This window comes from Rana temporaria, chromosome 5 (assembly GCF_905171775.1).
Source record: "Rana temporaria chromosome 5, aRanTem1.1, whole genome shotgun sequence".
In the NCBI taxonomy this organism is placed as follows: domain Eukaryota; kingdom Metazoa; phylum Chordata; class Amphibia; order Anura; family Ranidae; genus Rana; species Rana temporaria.
Window position 1 is genome coordinate 395,759,136 of NC_053493.1, and position 22,537 is coordinate 395,781,672.

The window sequence follows — 22,537 nt, forward strand, 5'->3', positions numbered from 1 at the left end:
GTAAGAGACTTACGCCAGTCGGATCTTAGGCAAATTTTGGCGTATCTTGCTTTCTGAATACAGAAAGAAGATACGCCGGCGCAGATTTGAATTTACGCGGCGTATCAGTAGATACGCCGGCATAAATTCTTTCTGAATCTAGCCCCCAGTATCACACTGCAGTGCACTAATACAATTATGGTGTCCTTATTGAAGAGTTTGAGAATTATGGGAATATTAGAACCTTGGGTCCAAACCTGTCTGAGGTTATCACTAATTGATGGTAGAGTAGATCTCTCGAAAGCTTGTCAAGCATCAACTGTTGCTGTATTTAATACTGTACTTTATTTTTTATTTGCAACAGTTAAAATTGACAAGCTTTCAAGACATCTACTTTACCATTGACTAGTGATGAGCTCAGACAGGTTTGAATCCAAAGTTCTGATTCTGACAGTTCTGCACCTAATGCAAAAGATCACCGTAGTTGTATTTGGGCACTTGTAACAAAAAAGTTTCTGTATGTGATACTTCATTTTTATTTGCAACAGTTGATGATTGACAAGCTTTGAAGAGATCTACGCAAGACATCTACTCTACCATTCACTTGTGATGAGCTCAGACAAGTTTGGATCCAAAAGCTACAATTCTGAAGCCTCGTACACACGACCGAGTTTCTCGGCAAAAACCAGCATAAAACTTGCTAGGAGATATTTTTTTGCCGAGGAAACCGGTCGTGTGTACATTTTCGTCTAGGAAACTGTCGAGAAACTCGACGAGCCAAAAAGAGAGCAAGTTCTCTATTTCCTCAACAGGAATGGAGAAACTTGCCTTGTCGAGTTCCTCGACAGCCTAACAAGGAACTCGACGATGTGTTTCGCCCGTCGAGTTCCTCGGTCGTGTGTACGAGGCTTCACAGTACTGCAACTCTTGCAAAAGGTCATCGTAGTTGTATTTGTGCACTTGTAACAAAAAAGTTGCTGTATGTGATACTTTATCTTTATTTGCAACTTTTTTTTTTTTTTTAAAGTGTATTTTGTGCGTGTACTCGAGAGAGGAGCCGGACTGCAGGAGTTGGGAGTAGGCAGGCCTGAGGCCTCCCCCAGAGGCAATCTGCCACCTTTCTTCATGCCCCGGGTGGCAATGGCGGGTGCGTGAGGGGGTCCTCCCATACAGCCCACCCTACCTGCTCCGCTTTGAAGCCCAACGGGGCAGAGGGACTCCCTATAAGGGAGTGAGAGGATCTAGCCCGCTCAACCAGCCCCGTTAGTCCTTCGCCTCTCTTTTTAGAGACGGCGTGGTCAAAGTGCGTGCATGTTAACCCAATTTCAAGTGCGTGTAAGTGTGGTGGTTTTTGTGGGAGGGGGGTGGGCGTACTAAGCGCAGGCTTACCTCGCATAGCACACCCACCGGGAGACGGGCTGAGACCACCAAACTCAATTCACATGTAGCCGAGACCGGGATCCGAACCCCTAGCTGCAGAGGTGAATGGCTTGTCAGCGCAGTGCCAATCGCGTTGAGCCACCGCAGCTCCCAAATTTGCAACTTTTTTGTTAAACAATTGCACAAATACAACTACGTTGACCTAGCACATGAGCTTCAGAACTTTCAGAATTTCGGAACCTAGGATCCAAGCCCATCGAAGCTAAGTTAACGGTAGAGCAGATCTCTTGAAAGTTTGTCAATCGTCAACTGTTGCAAAATAAAAACAAAATGATCACATACAGCAACTTTTTTGTTACAATAACAACTACGATGACTTTGCGCATGGGTTGCAGAACTGTCGAAAAATTGAGAACTTTGGTCTGTAAAGTAAATAAATGTCTCTCAATATACTCTCTGTAAGGTCCATAGCTGGAGTCCTTCAAGGCTCTTTCGTCTTCGAACTCCTCCGAAAAGTCTTAAAGGATCTAACGTCTTCCTTAAAAAAAAAAATCCATCTGCAGCTGTGCACAAACCTTGTGCTTCCCAAAACCAGCCACCCTCCCCATCAGCCAGTGCTAGGCTCTGTAATGTTTGTGCTGCAGCATCACCAGAGCTTGTCTTCCTAGTGAGCGGTGTATGGCTGTAGGCAGTCAGGGGGGTGTGTGTGTTTGCCTGTCTGTGTGCATGTGACGTCAGTCCTGACCGACAGTAGATTGTTCAACTGAGCAGAGCGCGTGCTACTTTGAGCACATGGAAGCTGCTGGGCAAACCTTCTCATCTGGGGACTTATTATTTCGGTTTACTCCCCCCCCCCCCATGGATTATACGATGCTGTACGACCCACCGGAACGAAGAGCGCCCCGACTCGTAAGTATCGATCTTTTAAGCTTATTTCTTCTTTAATCAAAATCGCTGACTTTCTAGGTAGTGATTGCACTAGGAACCGCATAAATCGTTCTTTTTGCAGACGCGATCCGCGTTGCGTTTCGACGCAAAAGTCAAAAACTCGGTCGCTCTGTTACCGTAAAATCTGCTTTTTGTAGGGTTTTTATAGCAAGATTCTGAGGCATGTGTGCTCACCCTCCCCTCTAAGTCGTGGCCTAGTTTACGTTTGTTATTTTTATATGGATTTGTGTTTATTTTTAACCCTTGCAGAGAACGTGCCTCTTTCAACATCCCCCTCGAGGCTGCCATTTTTGTGTGCCTTTCACTGTCGACAGATCAGTGATGATCGATAATGAAACAAAAAGAAGCAGCATGTTTGTTTACACGGGGAAGGTATGATTTCGGTTGGATATCGTAGGGTTTTGGAGGAGTTTGGGGGTTATTAGGGTGTCTAGGCTGCAAACGTTATTGCCAAAGCACATGGCAATGAAAAATCGAGCTTGGTACTTTGTGCTGTACTTGTGCTGTACGCTTCATCCACCGGTTCACCTTATAATGTGACGCGATAAACAAAAAATGCTTTACCATGTTCTAAAATCTTATATCTGTGTTTATATTTAAGTTATTTTACCAGGAATTTGGATTTGGCCCATATTCAGGCCTGTAATCGAGTCGTGGTCGTACGACCATTCCAGGGCTGCAAGGGTTTTCAATGCATCGTGTCATATAAAATATACTTTAATATGATCCTGATCTATCAAAACTCAGAAAAAGACACATTTTGTTGCCAGTTGTTTGCCTACAGAATTCAAAGGCGTCTTTTATTACTTGGACGAAGAGTGGGCACAGATGAGGTGGCATGGCTGGCATTGAATCGTTTCTTTTTCGATAGTCTGGGGGGGGGGGGGGGTGACATTCCGTCTGAAAAAGCGCAAGGCCTGGCTGCATCTATTTTCAGCCTTGGGAAGCACATGGCTGGCCTAGAGAGCTGGAAAGAAAAAGGATTGTGCATTGGTAGGAATCATCGTCTTGCAGGAGGCAAGCTGGCATCGGGTCAAGTCTGAGAATGTGGCGTGATAAAAGCTAAAAAAAAAAAATCTTTAGGAACACCGACCGATCTGCAGCAGCAGTCGAAGAACTACAAGTCCCAGTTTGTGTTGGCAGACATCTTGGAACTTGTAGTTCCTTGGCCAGTGTAGGCCGCAGGCTGCCAGGGCTGAAGAATTCTGGCATTTGGACGACTGTTGGCACCTCGTGGCTTTGGCATGCTTTCTTTGGCAGCCATTTTCTCTTGACCGGTCTCTTTACTGATGCGGCTGTTATAGCGTTTTTTGGAAAGAGCTGTACAGTACAAGAAAGCCAGCACTGGCATGCTGGGAATTGTAGTTCCTTGCATGTCAGACTTAAGCATATACATATACTTTACTTACTGGTAATGCCTTGTGGTTTTGTCAGGGACACAAGGAGTGGGTCATGATTCCGTTCTGTAGTTTAAACAGAGCTAAATCTCTGTACATAGCTGGCCTTTAAAAGCACAAGAGGAACTAAAAGTTCCAGCATCGTCTTTTTTTTTTAGGTTTTGGTTGCACCGTAAGCACGCAAAGGCGGTGTAAACGAGCTCGAGGCTCAAATCTACTCCAATTCAGAATCTGTAGGACACAATACAATGTGGGCCGCATACCAAGTATACCGACATTTATGGTTTCTCTGTACATAACATAGCCAGCCTGTAGCAGTAGCGAGGAACTAAAAGTTCCAGCATAGCCTTTTCAAGTTTTGGTTGCATCGCCTAAAGGCTGCCACGGCAGTGGGAACAAGTTAGAGGTGCAAAGTTTGCTCAGGGATTGACCTGTCAGCAGTGCCGGTGACTTGTCCTCAATGTTCCCCTATGGGGGAAGTTCCTTCACTGACTGCGCAGGCGCAAACTTCCCGACGGAAATCTCTGAACCTCGCCCGGCATCCAGGCTCATTCTTTAACATCCCCGTGGATTGGAGGATGTTAAAAAAAGAGCCAGGAGGCCGAGCGAGCGGAGCGAGCCGTCCGAGCGCAGCGAGGACGTGAGGCCGACTGGCCACTTACCTCAAAATCCACGTCGCCCTAGATGCCGGCTGCCGTTCGGGGATTTCCGTCAGCAAGTTTGCACCTGCGCAGTGCTTGAAGGAACTTTCCCGATAGCTGGAACCATCTCAGCGCATCAGTTCGCGCATGCGCTGGAACTTCCATGATACCTGGAACCAGCACGGCAGATCACCGGCCCAAGACATTGTGCTGCCTAGGACCAAGAATTAAATGCTGACCCCCCCCCCCCCCCCGAAAAAAATAAATCACGCACACCAAAAGGCCCCCACATTCATTATTTTATATCATGATAACTAAAGGGGACCCGTCATGGCTCTATACATGTATAGGAGTATAAAGAGGACCTGTCATGGCTCTATACATGTATAAAGGAGTATAAAGAGGACCTGTCATAGCTCTATACATGTATAAAGAGGACCTGTCATGGCTCTATACATGTATAAAGAGGACCTGTCATGGCTCTATACATGTATAAAGCAGTATAAAGAGGACCTGTCATGGCTCTATACATGTATAAAGAGGACCTGTCATGGCTCTATACATGTATAAAGAGGACCTGTCATGGCTCTATACATGTATAAAGCAGTATAAAGAGGACCTGTCATGGCTCTATACATGTATAAAAGGACCTGTCAGGGCTCTATACATGTGTATAGGAGTGTAACAGGACGTGTCATGGCTCTATACATGTATATAGAAATGTTCTGCCCGCCCGCTCCTGTCACCACTAACAGCAGCGGCGCCGGGCTCCTCACAGGCAGTGGCGCCTGCCCGCTCACTCGCTGACTGCTTCCCCCCCCCCCCTCTGCGAGTGTCCTCACAGGCAGCCCGGCGCAGCGCTCCTCACATGCAGCGGAGCAGGCGGAACAGGCTGGCTGGCGGGCGTCAGTATGCCGCCCCCCTAAAAGTGCTGCCTGGTACCCATGGTACCACCCGGTCCCATCATAGGGCCGGCCCTGCCTGTTAGGATTCTGTAGGACACAATACAATGTAGGCCACACACCACATATACCGACATTAGTTTCTTTGTACACAACATAGCCAGCCTATAGCAGCACCTGAGGAACTAAAAGTTTCAGCATAGCCTTTTCAGGTTTTGGTTGCATCCCCTTAACTCTGCCTCGGCTGTGTGAACAATTTATGGGTGCAAAGCTGATTCTGGGGCTCGCTCCATCCACAATCGGTGGGCCACAGTGCAAACATAGGCCACACACCATAGGGTGACCAGACATCCCCGGTTTCCGGGGACAGTCCCCAGATTGAGGACACTGTCACCGGGCCAAGTCTGTCCCCGGGTCTTGTCCCCGGATTGGATTTGAACAGGGGCTGGAGCAATTTCAAAAACCATCACTGCAGAATTAATAAAAAAACATCTGAATTACACCCCTCCACTCCACCACTCCTACTAGCTTAGGAGGGAGTATTTTTTCCCCGTTATCTGTACCCCTTTCTGATCATCATATGCTGGTCGGAGTGGAGGGAATATTTCTTCAGTTTCGGGTGCATGCCCATCCAGCTCCACTCGCATGTTCTTCTGCCTTGGCTCAAGTCCCGGCCAGCCGCCCGCCTGCCTATCTCCTTGCCTTCCCTGGCGGAGTGATCTTCCTCCGCTCCCCACCCGGTAGTAGCCGGAGCCCAAAGAGTAAGACTTGAAAGGCTCGTTTTGCACAGAGTGGCCCCGAATTCTGTCTTCTGGGGTCCCTCGGCGGCTGTCTCGGCTCTTCCTCGCAAAAGCTTTCCACCTTCATGCAAGCTCGCATGGTGGAAAGCTTTTGTGGGCGCGCTTCCGTGATACAGCAGCGGGCATAACCGCCGACTGTATCACTCGGCCCCGCCCCCGGCATGCCGTGTCATCGGATGTGATTGACAGCAGCGCCAGCCAATGGCTGCGCTGCTATCAATCCGTCCAGCCTAGCCAATCAAGGGCCAGGATGGGAACCGAAGAGGATTACGAGGACGCGTGCGGGACTTTCGAGGGGTGAGGTAAGTAAAACGGGGGTTCGGGGGGGTCGGTACCGTTGGATGTTTTTTCACCTTAATGCATAGGATGCATTAAGGTGAAAAAACATTTACCTTTACAACCCATTTAAGTAAAACTAAAGCCCCGTACACACGATCGGATTTTCCGATGGAAAAAGTCAGACAGACTTTTTCCATCGGAAATTCCGACCGTGTGTATGCCCCGTCGGAGAAATTCCATTGGAAATTCCGATGAATTTCATTGGAGTTTAAATATAGAACATGTTCTATTTTACTCCGATGGAATTCCGTCGGAATTCCGAGGTGCTTTTGGCCGGGCAAAAGCCTGATTGTGTGTTCGTGGCATAAGTCTCCATTCACACCTAGGCCTTTTGGGATCGTGCCCGCGATCTCAAAGCGCACTACAAAAGGCAGGTTCAGGTGGCGTTATTTTCAATGGCACATAAAACACGATGCGTATTCACGCATGAATCGTGCCAAATGATCATTGCGTGAAGCTTGTCGGCCAAAATGGAAAAGGAACTTTTTTGGGGCGTTAGGGAGCTTCATCCTCCCTGTTTACCATTATCGTTGAAAGTGAAAGTAAAAAGAAAATCCATAATTTTGGGTTGTCCCCCAGAAGAGTAATCCTCCAACGGAGACACAAGTTCTGGTAACCTGGGGGGTCCCCAGGGGATTCCCTTAATTTGAAGGGATTTCCTCTCACTTCCTGTTTGACACAGGAAGTGAATTAAAAGCTCCCCAAATGAGACACAAATGGCAAAAAATAAACTGACAGGAGTTATAACCGTCCCTTAAGCCACGTACACACGCATGGTTTACGAGGTATATAAATGCCTACATCTATAGCAAGGGTATTATTTAACTTTAGTCAGAGCTGCACAGGTTTTTTTTTTTTTGTCTACAAACACCCCTTATCTGCATAGGTAGCTTTTTGGTAAAGGTGAACTAACCCTTTATTACATTGCGAAAAAAGTGTACAGGGCCAGATTCACGTAGCGCAGCGGATCTATAGATCCGCTCGTTCTACGTGAATTAAGATCCGCTCCCGCAAGTTTAGGAGGCAAGTGGCTAATTCACAAACCACTTACCTCCAAACTTGCGACGGCGGATCCTAAATCCCCCGGCGGAATTCAAATTCCGCGGCTAGGGGAGTGTACTATTTAAATCAGGCGCGTTCCCGCGCCGATTTAAATGCGCATGCGCCGTCCGGGGAATTTCCCGGCGTGCATTGCTCCCAGTGACGTCGCTAGGATGTCAGTGGTTTCGACACTTACTTAAACAACGTCCATCCGTATTCTAGAAGGACTTACGCAAACGACGTTAAAAAATTTAAATTTGACGCGGGAACGTCGGCTATACTTAACATTGGCTGCGCCTGATGAAAGCAGGGGTAAGTATACGACGGGTACGCCGCTACGGAAACGTCGTAAGAAGACTGCGTCGGGTCCGCGTACGTTCGTGAATTTGCGTATCTCGCTGATTTACATATTATTTATCGTAAATCAGCGGGAACGCCCCCGGCGCCATTTTTAAATTGAAAAAAAGATCCGACAGTGTAACACAGTTACACCTGTCAGATCTTAGCCCTATCTATGCGTATCTGATTCTATGAATCAGAGGCAAAGATAGGACCAGTTTACGTCAGAGATACGATGGTGTATCTGTAGATACACCGTCGTATCTCTTTGTGAATCTGGCCCACAGACTGTAATGTACACTCCGCTAGAGACTCCTCATCTTACCACAGGTGGGGAGTGTGGCGGCCCGGTGAGGTGTACACACCACATGGACAAATAAAGTTTATTACATACTGGTATACAGGAAGTGTGGCCTGCGTATGCGTCTTCCAGCATATCCCACCTCATCTAAAGTAGGGTTGCACCGATACCAATACCATGACTAGTGTAGCTAAGATAGCCCAACCTTCCCTTATCTCTTTTACCCCCCACATTATTTAACCCCCTTCCATTTTACCCATTAACGAGAGAGACACAGAAGTTGGAGTAAAAATGGCCACAACAGCCGTTTTTATTTAAAAAACACACATTAAATATTTAAATAAATTTAAATAACCAAAACTTTATTCATTAACAATTTTAACCAAACAACTTTATTAACACCTGTCTAATTGGTCTTTGACAGCAACCCCCACATTAACCTTTCTTTCCACCACCACACTGTGGTACCATTACCATACCCGGCCTCCAGCCGACTCCAGCTCGGAGACACCCCTTTTTACCCCGCAGTGCACCATAACCGTATTCCAGCGGACACCGTTCCACTGCAATAACCCCGGAAGGGGCCCATCCCACCGATGAGCCCCCCCACCATTTCCATTCCATCTGTTAACTGTCACCATCAAAGACCAAGGACACTGCCACAGCTGTCATGACAACCCTTCTCACCAAACCTGAAAGAAAAGAAAACAAATGCACAAACACACAACAAAATGGGGAGGGTGGGTGGGAAAACCTGCCTCCCTGTGCGTCCTCCTTCCCGCAATGCGGCCACGTGCGCCCCCTATATATAGGGTTCCTCCTCTCTCCTTACATTGACCTACGGCCACTCCCCTAAAGCGCCTCCCTCCCCCATTAACTCCTAGTTGCCCATCCTACCACCCCAGTCATGCCCGGCCCTACATTATCTTCTTTGCTGTCCTGTCACTCCGGGCCTCACTGTATTGGTGCCGATACTAAACATTTGCACGAGTACTCTTGCAAGTGCTCCGATACCTTAAAACCGATACCTTTGCAATGCGATTGGAGCCGATACAAAGTGAATGGGCTCAAATTGCACTGCAAAGAATTGCATGCGTTTTGAACAGAAATGAGGTGCGATTCCTGTCCAAATGTCTTGGTATTTCCCCCACCGCTCCTGTGTGAAGCCAGACTTGGCATAGTGACTTCAACCTGTGTTCACACAAGACCGGTGTGGGAAACTGCATCGCACCGCATTTCTGTTCAAATCGCATGCAATGCTTTGTAGTGAGATTTGAGCCCATTCATTTTGTATGGGCTCAAATCGCACCACAAAAGGTATCAGTACTCGGTATTGGCGATTACTTGAGCACAAGTTTCGGTCCTCGTATTCGCCAATAAAAAAACAAAAAAAAACGTTATCAGCGCATTCCTGATCTGAAGGTTTTTGGTACCACTGATATTTTGTCATCCATTGTTGTTCTGGTGTGCGTACTTATTAGCCATTTTGTTTCGACTGGTGGATTTACTATAAAGTAATATTTATCTGTATGAAGGTTAGGCACATCGCATGATCCTGGCATGCTGGTGGTAGATAGGTGTTTTGGAATGATATACCTTTGCCAATAAGCACCTCGCCCCCCTTACATGGCATGTAATTTTTTTTGGGGGGGTACCTAGTTTTGCAGTACTCAGCTGCCACTTCCGCCTAGGCGACTCCTCCTCTCCCCTCCTTCCCTGCAATCCTCTGGGACTTGCCCGGCCACTGAGAAGGTGCAGCATGACTCACTTGAGCGGCATCATCGTGGCTCCGGCCAATCACAGCGCCGGAGCCCGCAATACCCGAAAGAAGCCGAACGGCGAGTCGGCGCTATACGGCGCCTGCGCTCCGACGTTCGGCTTCTTTCGGCAACTCGTGACGCTCCTTATGCGACGGGGGGAGGTCGTTTTTTTCATCACGTCAATCACCTGCTGGATAGGAAAGCCCACTCCCGCGGGAGTCCCGACCCGGAAGCCGGGGAAGAAAATAGCTGTACGAGGTATGTACAGCAAAAACAAAAAAACAAACGGCATACTGTGAAGTGAATGTAGAGAGTGAGCTGGATGTAATGTTAGAAAGTCATTTTTAGGGTGAACCCCCGCTTTAAGGCCTTGGGCCCTTGTGGCCGACATGTTGTTTTCCATTGTACCTAATGATAACGCTGTGAACCTTTTTTATAGAATAAATCCAGTCCTTCCCTTCAGTCTTCTGCTGTGATTAGTCAAAGCAGAAGCCGATCAGCAGGTGCCGGCCAATGGATGTCTGCTGGTACCTGCTGCTCGCCGAGGAGACGCACTGGACGGGAGCTCTGCATATGTAAACAATGCAGAGCTCTGTCCTGTCATTGGGGATATGCTGGATATTGTTTCCCTGCAAAGAAGCATATCCCTTAGGCCGGGTACACACGAGAGGATTTATCCGCTGAAACTGTCCGGGGAACCGTTTCCACTGATAAATCTTCTAGGGGATTTTGATCTCATTGTTGTACTAACCATGAGATCAAAATCCCAGCCGAATTCCGTCCGCGGTGACGTGTCGTGCCGGCGCCGCGATGATGACGCGGCGACGTGCGCGACGCTGTCATATAAGGAAATCCACGCATGCGTCGAATCATTACGGACGCATGCGGGGGATGGATTCGGACGGATTGATCCGGTGAGTCTGTACAGGACCAGCGGATCAATCCGTTGGACTGGATTCCAGCGGATAGATTTCTTAGCATGTAAAGAAATTTTGATCCGCTGGAAATCCATCCCCGGGGACAAAAATCTGCGGAAACAGATCCGCTGGATCGTACACACCAGGGGATCTATCCGCTGGAGCCGTTCCGCGGATCAATTCCAGCGGATCGATCCTCTCGTGTGTACGGGGCCTTAGGCTTTGTGGTGCCAAAACGCGTAAGCCGTTTTTTAACCTTTCCTTTTGGACATTTATCATAATGGATGTGGATTCTTTGAGCTTGGGAGACTCCACTCCGGATTTTTTAGGAGTCTCCCCTGCTGAGGGTGCTGCCCCTGTGTTTCTTTACACTTCTTCAAGGGTCTACTGAGTAATTGGCGGCTCTAAAAACTGAACTACAATCACTTCTGAACAAACAGGTGAAATTCAGATGTGTACAGTATCTCACAAAAGTAAGTACACCCCTCACATTTTTGTAAATATTTTCTTCTATCTTTTCATGTGACAACACTGAAGAAATGACACTTTGCTACAATGTTGTGTAGTGAGTGTACAGCTTGTATAACAGTGTAAATGTGCTGTCCCCTCAAAATAACTCAACACACAGCCATTAATGTCCAAACCGCTGGCAACAAAAGTGAGTACACCCCTTAAGTGAAAATGTCCAAATTGGGCCCAAATTGTCAATATTTTGTGTGACTACCATTATTTTCCAGCACTGCCTTAACCCTCTTGGGCATGGAGTTCACCAGAGCTTCACAGGTTGCCACTGGAGTCCTCTTCCACTCCTCCATTATGACATCACGGAGCTGGTGGATGTTAGAGACCTAGCGCTTCTCCACCTTCCGTTTGAGGAGTCCCACAGATGCTCAATAGGGTTTAGGTCTGGAGACATGCTTGGCCAGTCCATCACCTTTACCCTCAGCTTCTTTAGGAGGTGTGTTTGGGGTCGTTATCCAGTCTCTGAATGGAGGGGATCATGCTCTGCCTCAGTATGTCACAGTACATGTTGGCATTCATGGTTCCCTCAATGAACTGTAGCTCCCCAGTGTCGGCAGCACTCATGCAGCCCCAGACCATGACACTCCCCCACCACACTTGTCTTTGTACTCCTCACCTGGTTGCCGCCACACACGCTTGACACCATCTGAACCAAATAAGTTTATCTTGGTCTCATCACACCACAGGACATGGTTCCAGTAATCCATGTCCTTAGTCTGCTTGTCTTCAGCAAACTGTTTGTGGGCTTTCTTGCGCATCATCTTTAGAAGAGGCTTCCTTCTGGGATGACATCCTCGCATACTGATTTGATGCAGTGTGCAGCGTATGGTCTGAGCACTGACAGGCTGACCCCTCACCCCTTCAATCTCTGCAGCAATGCTGGCAGCACTCATACGTCTATTTCCCAAAGACAACCTCTGGATATGACGCTGAGCACGTGCACTCAACTTCTTTGGTCATCCATGGCGAGGCCTGTTCTGAGTGGAACCTGTCCTGTCAAACAGCTGTATGGTCTTGGCCACGTGCTGCAGCTCAGTTTCAGGGTCTTGGCAATCTTCTTATAGCCTAGACCAGGGATATGCAATTAGCGGACCTTCAGCTGTTGCAAAACTAAAAGTCCCATCATGCCTCTGCCTCTGGGTGTCATGCTTGTGGCTGTCAGTCTTGCTATGCCTTATGGGACTTGTAGTTCTGCAACAGCTGGAGGTCCGCTAATTGCATATCCCCGGCCTAGACCAAGCAACAAATCTTTTTTTCAGATCCTCAGAGAGTTCTTTGCCATGAGGTGCCTTGTTGAACTTACGGTGACCAGTATGAGAGAGTGAGAGCGATAACACCAAATATAACACACCTGCTCCCCATTCACATCTGAGACCTTGTAACACTAACGAGTCACATGACATCGGGGAGGGGAAATGGCTAATTGGACCCAATTTGAAGATTTTCTCTTAGGGGTGTACTCACTTTTGTTTGCAGGGGTTTAGACATTAATGGCTGTGTGTTGAGTTATTTTGAGGGGGACAGCACATTTACACCATTATACAAGCTGTACACTCACTACTTTACATTATTAGCAAAGTGTTATTTCTTCAGTGTTGTCACATGAAAAGATAGAATAAAATATTCACAAAAATGTGAGGGGTGTACTTACTTTTGTGAGATACTGTATATTGTCTTGCCTGCCAAACGACCTGTAGCTTAGTCCTGCCAGTCATGTGATCCAGACACCCCAGCGCACCTTTCTTTCCGTTATTGGAATAACATTGATGATCTGTGGTGTGCTGGCAAATATAACGTTGATCTTCCACACATCACAGCCAGGTCCTGGACCTTTCACTATAGTGATTAGACAGTGAAGAACAATTAGTACATGATTTAGGCCTGTGATGGCCATAGGGGGGGAAGCTGGAGGAGGTTGTCGATTTTTGGGGGAGGAATGGCCTGACAGAGGGGGTGTGATTGAATGTGCACAGACAATAATTCATATGGAGATGCCAGCAACAAGTCCTTTGGATTGTTCATTTGGGTCTAGCTCTGTGACACTCAGATACAGTGAGGAAAATAAGTATTTGAACACCCTGCTATTTTGCAAGTTCTCCCACTTGGAAATCATGGAGGGGTCTGAAATTGTCATCGTAGGTGCATGTCCACTGTGAGAGACATAATCAAAAAAAAAAATTCCAGAAATCACAATTTATGATTTTTTAACTATTTATTTGTATGATACAGCTGCAAATAAGTATTTGAACACCTGTCTATCAGCTAGAATTCTGACCCTCAAAGACCTGTTAGTCTGCCTTTAAAATGTCCACCTCCACTCCATTTATTATCCTAAATTAGATGCACCTGTTTGAGGTCATTAGCTGCATAAAGACACCTGTCCACCCCATACAATCAGTAAGAATCCAACTACTAACATGACCAAGACCAAAGAGCTGTCCAAAGACACTAGAGACAAAATTGTACACCTCCACAAGGCTGGAAAGGGCTACAGGGAAATTGCCAAGCAGCTTGGGGAAAAAAGGTCCACTGTTGGAGCAATCATTAGAAAATGGAAGCTAAACATGACTGTCAATCTCCCTCGGACTGGGGCTCCATGCAAAATCTCACCTCGTGGGGTCTCAATGATCCTAAGAAAGGTGAGAAATCAGCCCAGGACTACACGGGAGGAGCTGGTCAATGACCTGAAAAGAGCTGGGACCACCGTTTCCAAGGTTACTGTTGGTAATACACTAAGACGTCATGGTTTGAAATCATGCATGGCACGGAAGGTTCCCCTGCTTAAACCAGCACATGTCAAGGCCCGTCTTAAGTTTGCCAATGACCATTTGGATGATCCAGAGGAGTCATGGGAGAAAGTCATGTGGTCAGATGAGACCAAAATATAACTTTTTGGTCATAATTCCACTAACCGTGTTTGGAGGAAGAAGAATGATGAGTACCATCCCAAGAACACCATCCCTACTGTGAAGCATGGGGGTGGTAGCATCATGCTTTGGGGGTGTTTTTCTGCACATGGGACAGGGTGACTGCACTGTATTAAGGAGAGGATGACCGGGGCCATGTATTGTGAGATTTTGGGCAACAACCTCCTTCCCTCAGTTAGAGCTTTGAAGATGGGTCAAGGCTGGGTCTTCCAACATGACAATGACCCGAAGCACACAGCCAGGATAACCAAGGAGTGGCTCTGTAAGAAGCATATCAAGGTTCTGGCGTGGCCTAGCCAGTCTCCAGACCTAAACCCAATAGAGAATCTTTGGAGGGAGCTCAAACTCCGTGTTTCTCAGCGACAGCCCAGAAACCTGACTGATGTAGAGAAGATCTGTGTGGAGGAGTGGGCCAAAATCCCTCCTCCAGTGTGTGCAAACCTGGTGAAAAACTACAAGAAACGTTTGACCTCTGTAATTGCAAACAAAGGCTACTGTACCAAATATTAACATTGATTTTCTCAGGTGTTCAAATACTTATTTGCAGCTGTATCATACAAATAAATAGTTAAAAAAATCATACATTGTGATTTCTGGATTTTTTTTTTTATTATGTCTCTCACAGTGGACATGCACCTACGATAACAATTTCAGACCCCTCCATGATTTCCAAGTGGGAGAACTTGCAAAATAGCAGGGTGTTCAAATACTTATTTTCATCACTGTATATCATACATCACAGGTGTCAAACACAAGGCCTGCAGGCCGAGTCCGGCCCTCCAGGCCATGTCATGTGGCCCTCGCACCTCTCCTGCAACTGCAGGAGAGCTCCAGCCCTCCTCTGGTCCTCCTCCAGACCCCTACTTTCTGCTTTCAAGCAATGCATCCAGCTTCTTCCCAGCATCATCATAAGGAAAGGGGGGGTGCACTGTGATGTAAGGGAGAGTAAGGGACTCAACTTCTGATGGTGGGGTGAAGGGGAGGGGATGCGCTGGACATCTAATCTTACAGATACAACCGGCTCTTTTGAGGGAAATCATAATGCTAATACGGCCCACAATGAAATTGAGTTTGACACCCCTGCCCTACATCATAAGCTTAACTCATTATGGATAGAGTAAGGTAGGGTTATAACTGTTGGGGAGATTTCCCTTCACTTCCTGTCCCATATACAAAACAGGAAGTGCGAGGAAATCCCTTCAAATAAAAGGAATTCCTTGGGGTCCCCCAGGTCACCAGAACTAGTATACCATTACATAGGCATCCGCTGAAATTTTTTCAGAGGGGGGCGCTTTGGCAGCGGCGATACACAGTCACATTTTACCCTTTCTTAGACCGCTAGCGGGGGGTTAAAAGCCCCCCCCCCCACGTTAAAATGTAAAAACACCCCACTGTGTCCCCTGCATCTTTCAACATCTCTTTGTCACTACTGTGTACCCCCTCTCCACAACTAAACCTCGGGACCCCTTTACATTACACAGCACCCTGCATTACTGGCCCCCTTTACATTACACAGCACCCTGCATCACTGGCCCCCTTTACATTACACAGCCCCCCACAGCTCTGACCCCCTTTACATTACACAGCACCCTGCATCACTGGCCCCCTTTACATTACATTACAAAGCACCCTGCATCACTGGCCCCCTTTACATTACAAAGCACCCCGCATCACTGGCCCCCTTTACATTACACAGCACCCCACAGCTCTGACCCCCTTTACATTACACAACACCCTGCATCACTGGCCCCCTTTACATTACACAGCACCCCGCATCACTGGCCCCCTTTACATTACACAGCACCCCACAGCTCTGACCCCCTTTACATTACACAGCACCCTGCATCACTGGCCCCCTTTACATTACACAGCACCCTGCATCACTGGCCCCCTTTACATTACACAGCACCCCACAGCTCTGGCCCCCTTTACATTACACAGTACCCTGCATCACTGGCCCCCTTTACATTACACAGCACCCTGCATCACTGGCCCCCTTTACATTACACAGCACCCCACAGCTCTGACCCCCTTTACATTACACAGTACCCTGCATCACTGGCCCCCTTTACATTACACAGCACCCTGCATCACTGGCCCCCTTTACATTACACAGCACCCCACAGCTCTGACCCCCTTTACATTACACAGCACCCTGCATCACTGGCCCCCTTTACATTACACAGCACCCCACAGCTCTGGCCCCCTTTACATTACACAGTACCCTGCATCACTGGCCCCCTTTACATTACACAGCACCCTGCATCACTGGCCCCCTTTACATTACACAGCACCCCACAGCTCGGACCCCCTTTTACATTACACAGCACCCTGCATCACTGGTCCCCTTTACATTACACAGCACCCTGCATCACTGGTCCCCTTTACATTACACAGCACCCCACAGCTCTGGCCCCCTTTACATTACACAGTACCCTGCATCACTGGACCCCTTTACATTACACAGCACCCTGCATCACTGGACCCCTTTACATTACACAGCACCTCTTTCCCTTGACTGAAACACTACACTATATTGACAGTATATTTATTTCAGGTCCAAAAGAGGAACCTTTCGGAATGAGAGACAAATGGATTTGATTCCAGAAAAGGGACAGGCACTCTTAATAAGGGACAACTAGAGGGGAGGGGAGCGCTGCAGTCACCGCTTAAATTGTCCCCAGGGCCAGTTCGGCCCTGCTCCTGGCTCACCCTGGCAATTTCAGGGGGGGGGGGCAAACGACCCCCCTTGCCCTATGGGGCGGACGCCCATGTCCCATTAGAAGATTTCCCCTCTAATACTTTTCTGGGAAAAAAACAAAATTTGGGAATTTCTTTTACTTTCACTTTCAATGATATTGGTAAACAGGACAACTAGATAGGTGGTATCTCCTTTATGGGGGCACAGACTTCAATAAAAAAACTGACAGGTGTTCTAATCCTTCTCTATTCTATCCACAACTTCAAAAAAAGTGTTGCCTTTAGTTATACTTTAAGGCCATTCTATTCATAAAGTGAAACCTCTCTAAGCTTTCGAGGGTACTTGGACAGTACGGTTCCCTGGGGGTGGCTCCTCCTGATTGGCACCCCAGGGTCCGACTGTTAGGACCTGGATCGGAACCTGCAACCTCTGCTGTGTCTGGCAATATCTCTTCTTACTGAGCCAACTGATATACTGAATAGCTCCCTGCCTGATTCCTTAGACAACCTTGTCTTGTCTTGTGTTTCTGGTGAACCTTGAACCCTTTGCTCCTTCTATGAACTGCCCATTTAAACCATACATTTACACGTTCTGTTTGCCAGATTAATGTGTTCTGTCCAGCTAATATCTTGCTCTTGTCACTCCTGCTGCCATCCATATCTTCACTACCGCTTGTTACCGACCTTTGGCTTGTTCATTGACTACGCTTCCACTTGATCCCAAATTGCAACTACTCGTTATTGATTTTTGACCTGTTTACAGACTACACTTCTGCTTGATACCTACCTGCTATATCTGATACTGGACCCCAGCTTGCTCACCTCCTGGTAGGGCGATTCTGAGGACCGTGACCTGGTACTAACACACAGCATAACCCAGCTCCATCATCAGGATCTCTGGTGAACATCGGTTAGTGCTTAGACCCCCGCCCCCCGGGCAAACCCACATTATCTGCCAGGATGACCTGCTTGTATTCCTATCTTACTGGTCTTCGAGCCTGACCCCTGACCATGATACCCAAAAACAAACCTTGTGGCAATGCACAATTTTTGGATTTTGATGTTTTTTTTAACAGTTTTGAGCTGATTCAAGTATGTTTGGCTGGTAAATATTTATAAATTATTATTATTATTATTATACAGGATTTATATAGCGCCAACAGTTTGCGCAGCGCTTTACAACATCAGGGAAGACAGTACAGTTACAATACAATTCAATACAGGAGGAATCAGAGGGCCCTGCTCGTTAGAGCTTACAGTCTAGAAGGGAGGGTCAAGTGGAACAAAGGGTAGTAGATGTGGGGGGTGATCAGATGGACAAAATTAAAGTACAGTTGTTAAATGTGGGTAGGATAGGCTTCTCTCTCTGAAGAGGAGGGTTTTCAGGGATCCTCTAAAAGCCAATAGAGAAGGAGATAGACGGACAGATTGGGGTAAGGAGTTCCATAGCCTTGGAGAGGCTCTGGAAAAGTCCTGGAGACGAGCATGAGAGGAGGTGATGAGAGAGCTAGAGAGCAGGAGGTCTTGAGAAGAATGAAGAATGTACTAATCCTTGCATGTTTTCCTGAAGAAGTAGACTTTGGTTGATAAAACATGTTGAAAAGTATCGGTACTTATCCCTTTAGTAAAGGATAACAACAAATATATGTATATAGGTATATGTATATAAGAGTTTGGATGACTTTACTGTAAAATATGTGAAACTCAATCAGGAGGTGTAGAATATTTTTCAGCTCCTTTAGCCGTGCTTGTTCTTATGATATTGGTTTTATGTTCAAATAGGATTACATTTTAATCTATAAATGTTATGGTAACATGCACCTAAAAAGTCCCAATAATGTTGTCTTTACGAGGTGTGTCTAAAAAGTTTGGTGAATGGTATCAGAAAACAAACAAAGCAGCAGATACAAAGAAATTACCTTTATTGGCCCAAAATAATCACCATCCTTCTGGAAAATGGCAGCAAAGGCCTCTTTAGGAATCGATCGCAGAACCGCTGTCACATTCTTGGATTGCCGCCACATCCTTTTCATGATGCTCTTCAGACGGGGAAAGAGAATTCCCGCAGGGAAGTATGGTAGATGATTGAGAACAGATATGTCGCTCTAAACCAAAATTGTGTGCACAGGTCTTATCCCCTGTGACAATGGTTCATAAAAAAGATGGATCCTGGTGGCGACCTGTCCATTGTGGGCGCAAGTGCGCCACCCCCCTATCCCTGCCGCCGCCTCCCTATCCATGCACCTAGCCCAGGATGCCGGGTGCATGGAGTCCTATGGTGGGGTTTTTGGGTGGGGGAAGGGGGAGATGGGAAGTGCTGTCAGTCCTCTATACCCTATCTGTAATGCTGATCTATGTACCCTATATGTGATGCTGATCTATATACCCTATCTCTAATGCTGATCTATATACCCTATCTGTGATGCTGAGCTGTATACTCTGTCCTGTGATGCTGAGCTGTATACTCTGTCCTGTGATGCTGGGGCTGTATACTCTGTCCTGTGATGCTGAGCTGTATACTCTGTCCTGTGTTGCTGGGGCTGTATACTCTGTCCTGTGATGCTGGGGCTGTATACTTTGTCCTGTGATGCTGGGGCTGTATACTTTGTCCTGTGATGCTGGGGCTGTATACTCTGTCCTGTGTTGCTGGGGCTGTATACTCTGTCCTGTGATGCTGGGGCTGTATACTTTGTCCTGTGATACTGAGCTGTATACTCTGTCCTGTGATGCTGGGGCTGTATACTCTCTCCTGTGATGCTGGGGCTGTATACTCTGTCCTGTGATGCTGGGGCTGTATACTCTGTCCTGTGATACTGAGCTGTATACTCTCTCCTGTGATGCTGGGGCTGTATACTCTGTCCTGTGATGCTGGGGCTGTATACTCTGTCCTGTGATGCTGGGGCTGTATACCATGTCCTGTGATGCTGGGGCTGTATACCATGTCCTGTGATGCTGGGGCTGTATACCCTGTCCTGTGATGCTGGGGCTGTATACTCTGTCCTGTGATGCTGGTGTGTATACTCTGCCCTGTGATGCTGGGGCTGTATACTCCTGTCCTGTCATGCCGGGGCTATATACTCCTGTCCTGTGATGCTGGGGCTGTGTACTCTGTCCTGTGATTCTGGGGCTGTATACTCTGTCCTGTGATGCTGAGCTGTATACTCCTGACACTATAGGTAGAAGCAAGTGCAATACAGGGGGTGGAGTGGGTGGATTCTATAGGAGGTGGGGCTTGTGAGAAATGGGAGGGGTCAAAAAGGAAGGGCAGGGTCTGGCGCCCCCATCCTTAAACTTCACCAGCCGCCGGTGTCCTGGTCACTCATGGTAAGGCTTCCATCTGTTTTACTTTCTGTTCATTTGTCAGCTCAAACCGGTAACAGATCTTCCACTTACCCAAATCTTCACGGACGATGGTTCGCACCATTTGCTAATGCCCAATTCCTCCGCCATCAATCATAGAGTGACTATAACTGTTGGGGAGCCAACCTCGTGCCAGCATTTGTCACACTTGCTTGATCATGTCTGGGGTTCTGCTGGTCGACAGCCGACTCGAATGTGGCTCATCCTCAATCGTTTCCTTCCCGTCGCAAAAGCATTTAAACCGTAAACACATTTTCTGCTCGCGGCTTCCGTCCCATACACTTGCACTAACATTTCATGCGTCTCTGTCGCCGTTTTTTCTCCAATTTTTAGCAAAACTTGATGTTCACTTGTTGCTCCATTGCACGGTGACCCTACCTCTCACATTGACTACGTTTGACTGCCTGCAGCGGACTTACCTTGATGGTCACGTGTACTCCACGCTTCTCAACGTGTCGCTGGATAGCCATGTGCGTGCACCTGGCCCATGTTGAGTTATCGGACTATTCACCAAACTTTTTAGACACACTTCGTATGTCTTGAAGAACAAGTCAACATGACTATGGTATTAAGAATGACTTGTTACCTGCTGAACCAACAATCCCATCCCTCCCTCTAAGGACCACACAACACCGAATTGGAGTAAAATGGCCATAACAGCCATTTTATTAACCAAAATATAAATATTGAATAATTAACATGATAACCTTTTTAAACATAACATCCAGTTATTCCCTAAAATGGAGCATAAGGTCCCATAGGCCTAAAACCAGAACTGTACCTGCTAGTCGCTTCTCAGACCTCCAGTTGCGAAACCACCCCACTCTAATGCCGTGTACACACGGTCGTTTTTCGGCATGAAAAAAAATGACGTTTTTCAGCATGTCCAAAAAACAACGTTTTTCCAACTTCATCATTAAAAACGATGTTGCCCACACACCATCGTTTTTGAAAAATGATGAACAAAGCGCGGTGACGTAGAACACGTACGACGGGACTCTAAAGAGAAAGTTCTATTCGTCTTTGGGCTGCTTTTAGCTGATTCCGTGTTAGTAAAAGACGATTTGCGCTTTTCTGTCTGTTACAGCGTGAAGAATTTGCTTACTCTGAATGGTAGTTTTACCTGAACGAGCGCTCCCGTCTCATAACTCGCTTCTGGGCATGCGCGGGTTTAAAACGTCGTTTTAGCCCACACACGATCATTTTTTACAACCCGAAAAATGATGTGAAGCCCACACACGATCATTTTAAATGACGTTTTTAAAAACGTCGTTTTTTTTCATGCCGAAAAACGACCGTGTGTACGCCGCATGACTCCCACTGACAGACCTGCCTCCTGGCCTTCCCCCTATGCTTGACTACCTGTGCCAAGCCCCGTTAACCCCGTCATGCCGGCCCTCCGCTCATACCTCCGTTAATCTCCGTGCCTCTCTTTCTGCTCTCCCCTCTTGTATGCAATGACCGCACGGTAGGGTGACCACATTTCCAAACTACCATTCAGGGACACCCCCCCTTCCCAAAAATCAGCTTGTGCTGTAACGAATCACAGCACAGTGATTGGACACAAGAGGCGGGATTTCTCCAATCACAAGCAGGGGGCGGGGATTGTGCTCCTCCAGGCACAAGTACTGTCAGTGAGTAAAGCGGTGATGTGGCGGTCTTTTTTTGGGCCACCAGATTGGCCCCGGGGGGTGGTTGTGTCAGTTTCATTCCGGGACACTGTATTGTCCTGGCATGAAGGCACCCGGGACAGACCTGCAAAATGCGGGACTGTCCCGGGCAATCCGGGACATGTGGTCACCCTACCACACGGACAATGCTATATTGACTTAAGTGTTTGATATCACAGGAGGTTGACATGAGGATACATTTCAATAATTATGAACCAAATACATTTTTCATCTTCTAATGAAGACTTAACTGGATTAAAGCGGTAGTTCACCCTCTCGTACTTGATGTTACCATCGAGACAGGCATTGTAGCGCGAGCTACAGTATGCCTGTCCCGATTTTTTTAACCCCGTACTCACCTCGTAGTCGTCCATCGTAGATTTCGGCTCCCGCGGGGAATGGGCGTGCCTATGGAGAGGGAGGATGATTGACGGCCGGCCCTGGCACGTCACTCTCCCCGAAGACAGCCGGAGTAGGTCTCGGCTCTTCACGTCGCGTGCGCACAGGCTATGCGCACGCGTCGTGAAGACCAAGCCTATTTCGGCTATTTCCGGAGAAGCGTGACGCGCCAGAGCCGGCCGTCAATCATCCTCCGTCTCCAGAGGCACGCCCAT

The 22,537-nt window shown here is 47.5% G+C and overlaps 1 long non-coding RNA gene across 1 annotated transcript in view; it reads left to right on the forward strand.

The window, feature by feature from the left end:
* The first annotated feature begins 1,984 nt into the window (after positions 1-1,984).
* Positions 1,985-22,537, forward strand: part of LOC120941526 — an 82,772-nt gene continuing 62,219 nt past the window's right edge. The window contains exon 1 of the long non-coding RNA XR_005749557.1: positions 1,985-2,268. This is a non-coding gene — a long non-coding RNA (uncharacterized LOC120941526). The remainder of the gene's footprint in view (positions 2,269-22,537) is intronic.